Consider the following 11,745-nt stretch of genomic DNA (forward strand, 5'->3'; position numbering starts at 1 on the left):
TTTAGAATCCCCATTTACAATGAGACTGAAACAACACAGCCTCATAACCTTAGCAGGCTTTCAGCTGGCACTGACCTCTGAGACCATCCAGGGAGGCTCATGCCAGCTGGACCCATTGATGAGATGCTTTCCTGAGCAGAAAGCCCCAACCTAAACTTCTTTTAGTGAAATTCCATTCCAGGCAGACACCTGGTTTCATCCCACTGATTGGGCCTGTGCAGATATTTGTCTATCTTCTGAGAATTATTCTTCAAATGCTGGGGAATGTCAAGGCTTCTGTAGCTCCAAATCCAAATGAAAAATGAGATCTGGCTTATGTGCTATGAATTGAAAAAAAAAATCTTACTACTTCTCATACCTGTGGGTCTCTCAGCAGAATGCTTCAATTTCCTCTGTCTCTTCTTCTGCTGCTTAACTTCAGATTGCTTCAAAGTTTCCAATACAATGGTATAACCAACTCAATTAGAATAACTTCTTCCTCCTCAGAGAGGGGGGGAAATTCCTCTGCTTCTCTAGAAGTATGTGAGGAGATGAATCCCCAAAGAAAGATAATCCTTGGTTATATTTTGCTGGCTTAAGAAAGAGCAGAGGCCAGGCATGGTGGCACACGCTGTAATCCCTGCAGCTTGGGAGGCTGAGGCAGGAGGATCACAAGTTCGAAGCCAACCTCAGCAACTTGGAGAGGCCCTAAGCAAATTAGCAAGACCCTGTCTCTAAGTAAAATATAAAAAAGGGTGGAGGATGTAGTTCAGTGGTAAAAGTGCCCCTGGGTTCAATCCGTGGTACCCCAAAAAAGAGTAGAACTAGACTGTGGGTCATATGATTTTGAAACCACTGCAATATGCTGCAATTGCAAATCCAATTGTCCACAGAAGCCAGGCAATAGAAAAAGTGGAGCAGGCCATATTTGTCTTATAGTGACACCCGTGGTGGAGAGGTTGCTGTTTACAAGATACTCTGTACTACCCTATATTTCCCAGCCTCCCCTATGGTTAGGTTAGGGCCACATGACTGGTTCTGACCAATGGGCTGTTAGTGGAAGACCTTTGTATCACTTCTGGGGCATGGGCGTTAACAGACAATGTGTCTTATCTCCTCCTCCTTCTTCTGGGTCACATCTTCTTTGCAGGAGAAAGATAGCTTGGGGTCTACATTTTTGCATCATGTGAAGTAGAAATAAATCTTCTATTTTTATTTTTTATTTTTTGGTACTGGGGATTGAACCTAGGGGTACTTTACCATTGAGCTACATTCTCGGACCTTTTAATTTTTTTTTTTTTTAAATTGGAGACAGGGTCTTGCTATGTTGCTTAGGGACTCCCTAAATTGCTGAGGCTGTCCTCAAACTTGTGATCCTCCTGCCTCAACCTCCCAAGTCACTGGGATTATAGGCCTGCACCACCACCCCCAGCAAGAATAGAAATAAATCTTTATTGTTAGGTTTCTGAAATTTTTTGTCTGTCAAGAGTGGCCTCTAATGTTAGTTACTCAAATACAGCCTCTTTAAGTTGTATATTTCAACACAAGACACTTTATCCAACATAAAGACACTGCACTGTCCTAAGAAAGCATGCTATTTTCTGCTTTCTTTAAAATCTTAACAGAGACAGTGGTCAATACTTATTTTATCTTCACCATGTCCCTTTATAATCCCCAGTTTACAAATGAGAACACTGAGGTACAGAGAAGCTAAGACACTTACCTTAGGCCACACAGCAAGCAGAAGTAGGGTTCCCAGACTTCACAAATAAAAAATACAGGAGTCATAATTATCATAAAAGATTATTCATTATTTATCTGAAATTCAAATTTAATAGGGTTTCCTATAGTTTATCTGTTAAGTCTATGTACAAGGAGCCACAGAATTTGACCCCCAGCAATCTGACTTCAGACTCCTCAAGCTTAATCTCTCAACTTTATACTTTTATTAAAAAAAATTATGCAAGGACTGGGCATATAGCTCAGTTGGTAGAGAGCCTGACTCGCATGCATAAGGCCCTGGGTTCAATCCTTAGCACTGCCAAAAAAAAAAAAAAAAAAAAAAAACTTATGCAAAGATGGATTAAAAACATTTTTTTCTCTCAAATCTATTCTTGAAAACAGGTGTGAACACAGCAAGCACATTGACAAATCACCACCACGTCGGAGCTACAACATCAGATATAAGATACGGGGCGGTGGGGACCCTGGAGAGGTGGAGACCATGTGTCAGCTGTCACTACTGAGCTATTGTGCATTTTTGCCACATGGGAATCTAGGATTCTTCTAAAAGAGGTCAGAAATTCAGATTTTTTTTTTTTTTATATGAAGTCTTGCCACTTTAAGAGGGTGATACATCATTTAAAAAAAATCAGAACCCTACATGGGTTCAAACCGTTCAAAACAAAGAATCAACCAGAGCTCTACAGAACCAACCTGCGGGTCACCAGGTTTTGGACTCCACCTTCACCTGAAGAACCTTCGCTAGCTGGTGCTGCACTCGTCTTAAGGTTCCTGGGAAGCCTCTGCTTCTGCTTAGCTTTCTTCCTTTGGAGGAGCCGGGCTCAGTCAGCACTGTGATGTGAAACTTGAAATCATGCTTACGTATCTATGCGATTTGGGTCGGTATCTAGTTGTAAAGCCTCTGCTAGGATCAGGCATTGCGCTGCAGACTGAAGGAGTGCAGACGTGAGCAAGTATCAGCGCGCTTCTTCTCTCCTCTCTCGTGAGGGTAAGCACAGTTCCACAGCAGGCTGGGCTGAGTGGTGAGGAGAGGGACAAAGGAGAGGCGACTGGCTGAGTCAGCCTGGAGGAGTTCAAAAAGGTGACACCAGCTGGGCATGGGGGGGTGCACACCTGTAATCTCAGCAGCTCCAGAGGCTGAAGCAGGAGGATCCCGAGTTCAAAGCCAGCCTCAGCACTAAGCAACTCAGCAAGACCCTGTCTCTTAATAAAAAATAAAAAGGGCTGGGGATGTGACTCAGTGGTTAAGCACCCTGGGTTCAATCCCTGGTACCCCATCCCTCTCTCCAAAATAGAAGGTGACCCTTAAGAAAGGTCATGGTGGGGCAGGATAGTAGCATGAGTGATGAGGAGACTCCACACCATTTTGCTTAACTGCAGCAGACAATGCTTGTAGAAAGTGGAGCAGTGTCAGGTTGGAAAAAGTAGGCCAAGGATTTCAAATGCTGGTGAAGGAAGATTAGCATCAAAACAGCACACTCTTCCTGATGTGCCTTGATTTAATTTTTTATGCTATGAGGGATCGAATCCAGGGCCTCACATGTGCTTGGCAAGTGCTTGACCACTGAGCTACATCCCGGCCTTCTTTATTTTATTTTCAGACAGGGCCTCTCTAAGTTGCCCAGACTGGCCTTGAATTTGGGATCTTCCTGCCTCAGCTTCCCAAGTAGATAGATTAGGTGTACACCATTGTGCATAGCTTCTCATAATGTATCTTTTTTGGTTTTATTTTGTTTTTGTGTCAGGGGATTGAACCCAGGAGCACTTAACCACTGAGCCACATCCCCAGCTATTTTTAATATTTCATTTACAGACAGGGTCTCACTGAGTTGCTCAGGGCCTTGCTAAGTTGCTGAGGCTGGCTTTGAACTCACGATTGTCCTGCCTCAGCCTCCCCAGCTGCTGGGATTACAGGTGTGCACCCCTGCGCCTAACTCAAGCCTGTATTTTGGATAGGTGATCTTGCTGCTTCCTTTTTATTTGGTTATGGATAAAAAGAAAAATTTAACCCTAGACTTTAAGTTTTAGATAGTAATATTCTTCTCAATGAGTTACAGGGCAAAGGCAAGGACGTTCTGTTCTTTTTTTGGGCTCCTTTTCCCTCATCCACCAGGCAAGCGCCAGCTTCTGAAATGCTCATTTGGGGATCTTGCAACCCTGGCTGAGGTGCTGAGAAGTCAAGACAAGCTCTGAGAGTGTAAGAGAAACTTGTTGATAAGTAGTAAGTGCGGTTGTTTTGAACTGTACCCTGTCCCCCACTGGGGCTGTATTAACTCTAGCCAAGCACACTAGCGCCACCTATCGGGAGAAATACGTGTTAAAAAAAAATAAAGTCTAGAGTTATAGAAAATTACCTCTCTAGATGGCAATTTCCCCTGCCAAAGAAAAACAAAGTTAAGCCAGCTCACTGAAGGAAACTTAGGTGATCTGTAGGTATTCTGTTTTGGAAAAAAATAAAGGGTGTTCATTTTTCAACTTGATAGCAAAGAAAATATTAATACTGAAATACTAGACCAATGGATATCATGGTTCAGGAAAGGACCTTCCTACACGTGGCCATGTGACCACCCTGATGGGGTGGGTGTAAGCACAGAGGGTCCTGCCAGTGGATTAGGTGACTTTCTCATGGAGTTCTGCTATAGAAGGACCCAGAAATCCAGAGAAGAGTCAGGAAACTATGAGGAAACTTCATTTATCCTTTTTTTTTTTTCTTTTTTTTGAAGCAGGGATTGAACCCAGAGGTGCCTTAACTACTGAGGTACATCCCCACCCCTTTTTTATATTTGACTAAGAGACAGGGTCTCACTGAGTTGCTTAGGGCCTCACTAAGTTGCTGAGGCTGGCTTTGAATTCTCCATCCTCCTGCCTCAGCCTCCTGAGCTGCTGGGGATTACAAGTGTGCATCATGGCACCCAACTCTTTATTTATCTTTTTATAGAGGGAGAAAAGTTTCCTCTTACTAATTGAGAACATAGTTTGATTATAAAGTATAAAAGTTTTGTGTGTGTATGTGTGTGTGTGTGTGTGCACGCTTTGGATTAAATCCAAGGTCTCACATATGCTAGGCAAGATTTCTACCACTGAGCTACAATCCCTTCCCTTTTAAAAATAGTTTGGAACAAGGTCTTCCTAAATTGTTGAGACTGGGCTTGAACTTGTGATTTTCTTGTCTCGGCCTCCCAAGCAGCTGGGATTACAGGCATGTGCCGCCCCACCCAGCCCACGGATGTGCGTTTAATGAAGTACTATGAAATCTGTACAGACATCCTGGTAGGGGGGATGGTGCAAAGAGTCTAACCAACTAATAAGGCAATACATATAGATATGTGATATGCATAAATTAAGAGGAGGAGGAGGAGGAGGTAGAAGCAGAGGAAAGGGAAGAAGCAGGGAAAGGAGAGAAGGAAGAGGAGGAGGGAGAGAAAGGGAAGACCATGAACTAATAGTGCTGGCAAACAGCATAAACATTTTCCTGAAAGGAGTAAACAAATCAAGCAAAAATCAGCAAAATCTATTACAGAAGTTACATTTAGGGAAAGGGAAGCAGAGAGGGAAGATTTCACTTTCCGGTTCATGTTTCTGTGTCTTTACATTTGCCTGGTCATACAGACCTGCATTTATTTGCTAAGTGAAGACAGAAATCGGCAAGGCAAAACTTTGAGAAGACTGTCCTCAGAGGTGGGGGGCCAAGGAGACCTCTTTCCAGGGCTGGGGACGTTTTCTCTTGATCTGGGAGCTGGTACCAACAACGAAGGTGCAAATCCCGCATGCTGTGTGCTTCCCATGTGCATACTTTTGGGTACATGAGAGAAGATGGAGTAAAAGTTTCAAAAATGATTTAAAGAGGACTTTGGGGGCGATTAAGATGATACACCATTTGTTTTCTTTCTATTTCCATGTATAAAACTAATACATATTATAAAAATAAGTGAAAATAAAATAAATCTAGTTTTTTTTTTTTTTTTTTTTTTGGGGGGGGGAGGCTACCAGGGATTGAACCCAGGGGCACTTAACCACTGAGCCACATCCCCAGCCCTATTTTGTATTTTATTTCGAGACAGGGTCTCACGGAGTTGCTCAGAGCCTCTCTAAATTGCTGAGGCTGGCTTTGAATTCGCGATCCTCTGGCCTCAGCCTCCCGAGCCGCTGGGATTACATGCGTGCCCCACCCCATCACAGCGCCTAGCAAAACCTAGTTTTGATCATTTTTTATTCTTCGAATGTATGTCGCGAGGACATTGGTTTACACATTGTCGGAATCCATAGAGTGGCATGTGCTGGAAGTTGCCTTTGCAAGAACAGGAGATGCACCCCTAGCTTGGGATGTAGCCTCACAGTGGCTCAGCGGAAGCCCAGTACCACATACGGGAACCTTCCATAACCATTGTAAAAGCCTGGTGTTCATTGATGGGAGCCTGACCAGCAGCCCCAGACCCAGCAGCCCCACTCTGAATCAGGGAAGCCTTTCCTCCTTCCCTGGCACGGGATCTCAATGGCTCCCTGTCTGCAGGAATCCACCTGTTCAGATGACCTGTTTACCAGCGAACATTTGATGGGCCGGCAGATACCATGGCAGATAAGTTTTCAAATGACCGTGCCTGCCGTGTCCTTTATTTGGAAGAGCCACAATATACCCTCGCAGCTGGCGAACAAGTGCTCTGAATTTCCTATGCGCTTCTGATAAGGCTGGGGGAGGCGCAGGAGCAGGTAGGGTTTCAAGGCAATCACGTGTTTGACCAACTTCTCGGTACCCCCAGGTTTTGCTTTCAGGGGATTAATAATTGCACTAAGTGCACAGGCCAGAGCTTTAATCTTGTTCCACTCAGATGGCAGATAAAGTTTTTGTGAAAGCTGCGAAGGAGTTTTTTTTGTTTTTGTTTTTTTTCTTTTAAAGAAAGGAATATTAGGAGCTAAACTCTTTGCTTTTGCAATTTTCACTGGTATCCTTTCCTTTTTAAAAACCAGCTGAGTTAAATTCTCACATGTACTGTTTTCCACGCAATGGACATTCCACAGTATGTTTATAGATTTGCATATTAAAACCCGAGACAGAAAAGAAAGAAGAAATCTAGAATTAAAAAAAAAAAAAAAAAATGATCCAGTTTCTGGCATGAATTCCTAATTTTCACTAGAAATTTACATGGAAAATGGACTTTATTTCATCAACAAAATGGAGTAACAGTAGTGACTGTAATGATAGTAATTATAGAAGCTGCCATTTATGGAACACCAACAGTGTCCCATGTGTTGAAGTTCAGCTTTGGAATGCATTAATTGATTTCCACCACATGTCACTCATGTGGTATGATATACAAGAGCCATATATAAGAGTCTTACGTAAGAGTCAAGTCCCAAGACATTTGACAACTGGCCCAGCTTCACACAGCATATGTGTGATGTGTACACAGGTCATGTATATGGAGGTGGGATGTGGTCTCAGAGGTTTGACTCTGACACCTGCTTTTTTTCCCATATGTTGTTCTGAGGTATTGCCGTGGGCCTTGCCACTCTCAAAGGATTTGCTGCTGAATGATTTAAGGCTAACAGTTGACCCTCACTTTTGGGAGACCCAGGAACTCATCACTTCACCGCCAACCCTTGGAAGGTCACAGATTAGGAGACACCATCTTTTACCTCTGATTCAAGGAGTGCAGGTGGGTCTTTGTGACAAAGTCATTCCAGAGTCTCATAGGCAGAAAAAGTTTGAAGAATGGCTGGGTGTGGTGGCGCACGCCTGGAGTCCTAGCAGCTGGGGAGGCCGAGGCAGGAGGATCGCAAGTTCAAAGCCAGCCTCAGCAATTTAGGGAGGCCCTAAGCAACTCAGTGAGACCCTGTATCTAAACAAAATATTTAAAAAGGGCTGCAGATGTGGCTCAGTGGTTAAGCACCCTGGGTTCAATCCCTGGTTAAAAAAAAAAGTCTGAAGAATGGGTCCTAAGAGTCTGGAGATCTTCTGGTGACTATGGTGAAAATTTGACTGGAAGAGCTGGCTCAAGTCATGCCAGAAATGCTCAGGGAACTATGTGATAAAGAGAATCCTTTTCTAGGGGCACTGGGAGGCAGTGATGGTGGTAAGAACCTACCTTATTTGTTTCTGGAGTTTGAACTTAGGGGCACTCTACCACTGAGCTATATTTGCAGTTCTTTTGATTTTTTTTTTTCTATTTTTAAAAATTCTTTTTAGTTATGATACAAGCACTTTTGATTTTTTATCTTGAGACAGGGTTTCGCTGAATTGCTTAGGGCCTTGCTAAGTTGCTGAGGCTGGCCTCAAATTTGCAATCCTCCTGCCTGAGCCTCCTTAGTTGTTGGGGTTGCAGGCGAGTGCCACTATACCTGGCCCTTATTTGCTTCTTAAATATCCAGTCTACAGACCCACAACCCCTGACCAAACTATCTATCTTCACCAGGAGAGTAAATTGATGCATATGTAAGAGAGATAGTCTGAAGAAGGATATTAATCTAGAAATGTTATATTTTTAGACTTGTGGTTGTATTTGATAGAGGCTGACTGTGTACAGGGCAGCAAATATAAAGGTGAAATTGGAAAACAGATCTTCATTCCACTTAACCAATTCTTAGGGAATGGAACTTGTGTATGTACATATTTTCTATATTTTAGCCTTCACTTGGCTTGGTGTTCAACCCTGTGGCAATGTGAACTTTGAGGTCAAGTGGTCATATGGTCCCAGAAGTGGCCATAGGAATATTGAAAATGACCATTTTCAGCAGCAGATCCCCCAATTGCAAGAGGTCACATGAGGCGGACTTTACAAAGTTTACATAACAAAGAGCAATTCTGTTAAGCAAAATGCTTCATTCCCGTTAGCACACATCAAACAGAGCTGTCACAAAACATGATTGTCTGGGTCCACATTGCAGAGTTAGGGTTTTTCACAAGTTTCATTTCCAATAACTCTTTTGATAAAGCCAGAGCTTTGTGTGTGGGGGTGGGGGGTGGGGGGGTGAGCAGACATTAATTTCCAGAAGAATCTCTGAATGGGAACCGAGTAGGCTGCTGTCTTAAGCGTGAGATGTGTGGCCCTGATGTGGCAGGAAAAAGACAACAGCCCTCTGAGGGATGGGGGCCTTCCAGGGATCTGGAGACTGGAGACAGATGCCCTGGCAGTACAAAGGGAGGATTGTCCTCTTCAGAGACAATGGGGTATTTAGAAGGCTGCCCGCATCAAAATTCTACCTCAGTCTTTCAAGACGTTTTCAAGTTTTATGTCTCACTGCTGCCAGTAAGCAGGGGAAAGTCCTGTTTTATGAGCGTTAACAGGAGGGAGACAGCCTGATTCTGAAGGTACTCTTTGCCCGCAAGCATGGTCATTCTTGATAGGTCTCGCCATTGGACAGGCCCATTTTCTGCTTCTTTAGAATGGAGTTGCAGGAATATGGAAAAATCACTGAGCTCCCACATCCAAAGGTCAGGATCTGAGTGTCACTTCTGCCTGTTATCCCGGTGACCTTCATTCTGACGCCTACGATTTCCTCATTGGTAGAGAATAACCACTGTCTCCAAGACTATTTTTCAGGGTTGCTAAGAAAATCAAAAGCAATAATGTATGCAAAGGTGGTTTAGTGCAGAGTTAAAAAATGCAGACAAGTGGTCATTATCATTAACAATCTCCCTTAGAAGACATGGAGTAGGGGGCAAATCCCTAGGCTGATTTGGACTTGCTCCCTTTTACTGATCCTATACTTAGGCTACCGAATCTCTTCAGCTTTCTGATCATTTGATTAAACTAGCAGTTCCCAAACGATTGCAATAATAGGAATAACAGTGAATCTTTTGGTAGAGGGGACTTGTCATCTCCACTGTCTGATTCTGAAATTATTTTCATTTTTTTCCCCAAAGACAATACATCCCACACTGATACGCTTTCTTTCTTTTTTTCTTTTTTTGCCCATTTAGTAAAAATGAATTGTCAGGAGTACTGTAACTTTCTACACAAAAAATGACCAGCACTGTCTTGAGCAATAAGGACCCAAGAACCCAGTTGCAAAAATAAAATTCTAAAGCTAGAAGAAGAATAACATGTAAACATTTAAAAACTGCAGTTGCAGATGACAAACTGCATTACATTTGGGTGCATAAGTCTTGATTTCATTCATTTACACAGCTTTGGGAGGGAAACAACAATTACCTACGAGTTCATCGTGGATTTCTTTTTCCTTCTTTGCTTTCTTTGGCTAGTGGACTATAAGAATCAAGTGGAAATATCACACCAGATCCCAGACATTTTAAGCAGAAATGTACCATCCATATATGGACAGTAAATGGGAAGAGAGTGTTCTATTGAGGATTTCTGAAACAGATGATCACAGGTTCCTGGGAGAGGTTAAATAAATTGTTCAATGCCCTTGCTGTAGCAGAAATGATCTTGGAAGTCACGTTGGCCAGTACTAGGAAGGCCCCAAAGGGGAGTTTACACCAATATTCATGAAAGGAAATATGAGAAAATGTTTCATATAAGGACCTTCCAGACCCCGGGGTGACTTTTGGAATGAGAGGTTGGGTGAAATTGTAAAAGCTGGTAGAAGTTTGGCCAGCTGGGACTGGGGGTTCCACAGCTAGCATCCAACCTAGGCTGAGGCTGAGCTTGGGGCTGGGGGATATTTTGCTATCAACGATCAGCTATAGGATATGCCACAGATCCTTTCTTCTGTCATCCAGATCCTCTCTTCTGCCCTGATTGTTGGAGGTGCTGCGCCCTGGTGGCTCTCGGATAGGAAGTGGAGGTGCTTGAAGACACAGCATCTGAGGATGGAGATGGGTACTTCCCAGGCTGAGGAAGTGGGTGGTGACGTGTTTATACACGTGCCTTCTCTAATGCTGGGATTTTTTTGAGACAGTTCTCACAGCAGCTGTTTTTAAATTCTCTTCTCTTTGAAATTCTGACCTAAGTTTTTCCCATCTTGAAGACATATTGCCCTGGTCACGCCTCTTGTTGTAGGTGAGCACAGATAGAATGACACCCAGCCTGGCTGAGGAAGGCATGTCTGTATCAGGAGTTGTGTCCTCCACACAGCCTGACATGGTTTTATTTTATTTTATTTTATTTTACTTTATTTTATTTTTTTGGTCCCAGGGATTGGGGTTGAACCCAGGGGCACTTAAACACTGAGCCACATCCCTCCCCCCCCGCTTTTTTTTTCATTTTAGTTACACATGACAGTAGAATGCATTTTGACACATCCTACATACATGGAGTGTGGCTTCCCATTCTTGTGGTTGGACATGGTGTGGAGTTTCACTGGTCGTGGGTTCATATGTGAACATGGGAAAGTGACGTCCATTCATTCCACTGTCTTTCCTATTCCCATCCCCTCCCTTGCCTTTGTTCCCCTTTGTCTAATCCAGTGAACTTCTATTCTTCCCTCCCACACCTTATCAGAGAGAACATTTGGCCTTTAGTTTTTTTGGGACTGGCTTATTTCACTTAGCATGATAGTCTCCAGTTCCATCGATTTACCAGCAAATGCCATCATTTCACTCTTCTTTATCGCTGAATAATATTCCCTTGTATCTATGTACCACATTTTCTTTACCCATTCATTTATTGAAGGGTATCTAGGTTGGTTCCATAGCTTGGCTATTGTGGACTGAACTGCTATAACCACTGATGGGGCTGTGTCATTGTAGTATCCTAATTTTATATTTTATGTAGAGACAGGGTCTTGCTAAGTGGCTTAGGGCCTTGCTAAGTTGCTGAGGCTGGTTTTGAACTCATGATCCTCCTACCTCAGCCTCCCGAGCCACTGGGATGACAGGCATGCACCATAGCACCTGACCCGACATGTGTTTTGGTGAAACAAAAATTTAAACTTGCCAAACTTTTGTGTTTCTTTTAATATAGTATTTACTAGGGGCTGGGGAGATAGCTCAGTTGGTAGAGTGCTTGCCTCACGAGCACAAGGCCCTGGGTTCAAACCCCAGCACCACACGCACACAAAGTAGTATTTACTAATGTGCTTTAAATGGTTCTTTGGGGTTTGGCTTAAAATATTCAGGTCTGT

Source organism: Sciurus vulgaris, assembly GCF_902686455.1.
Source record: "Sciurus vulgaris genome assembly, chromosome: 16".
NCBI lineage: Eukaryota > Metazoa > Chordata > Mammalia > Rodentia > Sciuridae > Sciurus > Sciurus vulgaris.